Raw genomic sequence first — 3,745 nt, forward strand, 5'->3', positions numbered from 1 at the left:
TTCAGGAATCAGAAGAGCATTTATTCAAGAAAAACATGAATATCAGTAAGAAGGGCGAGCTTTCCAACTTTTTAACTTTATCTCTGTAGCACCAAGAGAGTCTTGAAAATTAGCAATCTCCACACTGTGGTAGCTATGAATCCAATAGCCTGGAGACACTACTGAGAAGAATGGGTTTAGAATTCCCCAAATTGCCCATTCTGGGAGGATCTTTACTACTTTCCCTGTGTGGTGGCAGAGTAAAAGAGCCTCATTCATATAGTCTGTGTTTATTTGACATGACTCAGAGATTACTAAGTGAGAAAAGTCTCATCTTTAAGTTGAAAAGATTAGCAACCATGGCACTTGTTGAAAACAATTACCAACAATTATTCAACATTCCACATGCCTGCAACAGTGATACTATTTGGTACAAGAGAGAGGCTGGCCAAAATATGTAAAAGGAAAATCTGGTGGATGAAATATTCAGTGGTATCATTGCGCAGCTCTGACACAGTCTTGTGGTTATGTACAGTCCTGAACATATTCAGAGATACACACATGCCCAGGGCTACACACAAAGACCTCATGAGATCTGAATATCTACTGCTGGCTGACTTTCACACTCTGCACTATTAGCAAATGTAGTCTGAGTTTATGCTGTAAACTACCAGGGTATTGAAAGCAAGTTGGAAAACACATCTCAGCAAAGGTGGAAGACATACTGGTTCAAAGCATTTAAAGAATTTTCTCCCCAATTATTAGCTGACTACTACATTCATTGAATAGAGACACTGATGGTTACATGCAATAGAGATAGCAGACTTTGTTGAATTTTTACAGGAAAGACACTGAACAAAAGGATGCAACAACAAATCCTACAAAGCAGGGGAAGAATCTGGTATCTAAAGTTGCTATTATATTATTATCTGTATATTATAATATACAGATTTCAACAAAATATTCAGAGACATGCACACAAGTAAGAAAGTATGGCCCTTATAAAGAAAAACTAGTCTCTAGAAACTGCCACTTTGAAGCCTAAAACCATCCTAACTACACAAATAATTGAGTCTGGTATTGTAAACACAAATAACTAAGGGAAACTATTTACAAAGAATGAAAGCATAAGTTGTCTTAGTCCATTCAGGCTGCTGTAACAAAACACATCACATCAGGGCTTCACCAGATAAATTTGTAGGGAACACAACTCAGAGCTTAATAAATGTCCTAACAAAGAGAACATATCACTAAAGAGATAGAATTTGTAAGAATCAAAAAGAAATTCTAGAGCTGGAAAGTACAATAACTGAATTTTTAAAAATGTGCTAAAGTAGCTTAAGAGTATATTTGAGTTATTAGAAAACAGAATTGGTAACCCCAGAGATGATGGTTTATGTGATATTAACCAGTCTGAGGGAAAAGAGGAAGGAAAAGAAAAAGAGAGAGAGAGAGAGAGAGAGAGAGATAAAGAGAAAGAAAGAGGAAGAGGAAGAAAAATAAAAAGAGCCTCAGAGACCAGAGGAGAGCCATTGAACATAATGATATAAGTGCAATGGGAATCCCACAAAGAGGGGAGAGAGGAGGGAGAAAGAAGCAGAAAGAATATTTTGGTAATAACTAAAATTCCAAAATTTAATGAAATATTAGCCTATTTGTCCAAAAAGCTCAGAAAACAATGGTAGGATAAACTCAGATACTCACACCTACATACAGCAAAGTCAAACTGTCAAAAGACAAAAGAGAATGATGAGCACTGAGGGTCATGCAGCTCCTCAGGCCAAAATGAAGGGACACTAGACAATAACTTTAATCCACATAAAGAAATAAGAAGAGCTTTTAAATGGAATTGCATAGTTTAACACAAAGGACAATATAACCACAATTTTATTATTGATTATTTTTCTGTGGCACTGGAGATCGAATTCAGGGTCTCATACATGCTAAGGAAAGTGTTCTACCACCGAGCTCTACTCCCAGCCCCTCACCATATTTTTATTTGTAATTCTTGCTATTTTATTAAAAAGACAACCAACTAAACAATACTATAGTTACACAATGGTATCAATGGACTTCTAACAAATTAAAATGTGATGTTTATGACAATAATAATTTAATGGTGGGGATGAAAAGGAACCCTATTAGAGCAAAAATTTTCTATTTAAGATATTGGTTGTATCTCAGTGTCAACAATAAGAAAATAACTAAAATGTTTGAATAGTAAACAATAAGGAAATTAAACTATTATACTAGAAAAATATCTATTTAACAGAAAAGAGACCACAATAGAATAGAGGAACAAAACTGACATAAAATTTATACAAAGTAAATAACAAAATGACCAGTATATCTCGAATGCTATCAGTAATTACATTAAGGGTAAGTGTAGATACAGGTATCAGTCAATGCAGATAAGGCAAAACATGCTCCAACTCTTGTCTACAAGTGTCACACTTGATATTCAAAGGTACAAGTAGGTTGCTAATAGACATATGGAAAGAGATATAGAATACAAATAGTAACAAAAAAAAAGAATATGGTTAAAACTAATAGTAGATAAAACAGACTTTACAATAGAAAATTGTTAGGCAAAAATGGACACTTCCTAAAGATAAAAGAATGTAGCCAAGCAAGACGAGAAGTACAATAGGCAAAAACTGACATTATTAAAGAGAGAAAACCAACAATCAAGCAATAATAGTTGTCCTTAATATTCCACTTTTAATAATTAATACAATATCTAGGAGAAGACCAAGAAAGAAATAGAAGAGATAGACAATACTATAAACCAACTATACTTAACAGCTGAAAACTTTTCTGCAACAAAACCCTAATAGACACTCTTCTCAGGTGCACGTGGATCATTTTCCAGCTTTAATGAATGTAAAATAATTGTAATAATATAAAACATGCTCTCCAAACAAATAGAATGAAATTCGAAATTGATAACAAGAGGAAATTCAAAACTTCCCAAATGTGTGGATGTTAACACATTTTTAAATAACTGAGAAGAAATCTCAAAGGAAACAGAAAATAATTTGAGATGACCAAAACTGAAAATACAAAATAACAAAATTTATAGAATATAATTAAAGCATACTTTGAAGAATATTTATTGTCATAAACATCTACATTAAAAATAAAATTTGTGGAATGGTGTTGCACACCTGTAATCCCAGCAACTCCAGAGGCTAAGGGAGGAGGATCACAAGGTCAAGTCAGCCTCAGTAATTTAACAAGGCTCTAAGCAACTTAGCAAGACCCTGTCTCAAAATAAAAAACAAAAAAAGATGAGGATGTAGCTCAGTGGTAAACTGCCCTGGGTTCAATCCCCTGTACCAAAAAAAAAAAAAAAAAAAGAAGAAGAAGAAGAAGAAAGAAAGAAAAAGAAAAACAGAAATATCTTGGATGCATAATGAATAACCTAACGTTTCACCTTAAGAAAATGGAAAGAAATACAAACTAAACCTAAAACAAACAGAAGAAGTAAAGTAATGAAATTTGAATAGAAATAGGGAATGAAAGGACAGCTCAGGAAAATCAAGGCTGTTTAAAGTTAATTCTTTAGAAAGATTAACACTGGTAAACCTTTAGCTAGACTGAACAGAATCAGAAACAGTAAGACAGAAATATTCAAATTACTAAAATTAATAGTGAGAAGGGACATAACTACCAACCTTACAGAAATAAGAGGTATTATAACAAAATATGAACTACTGTATGATGACAAATTAATCTAGATGAAGGGGGTAAATTCCTAGAAAGA

The sequence above is a fragment of the Sciurus carolinensis genome, chromosome 2 (genome assembly GCF_902686445.1).
Source record: "Sciurus carolinensis chromosome 2, mSciCar1.2, whole genome shotgun sequence".
In the NCBI taxonomy this organism is placed as follows: Eukaryota; Metazoa; Chordata; class Mammalia; order Rodentia; family Sciuridae; genus Sciurus; species Sciurus carolinensis.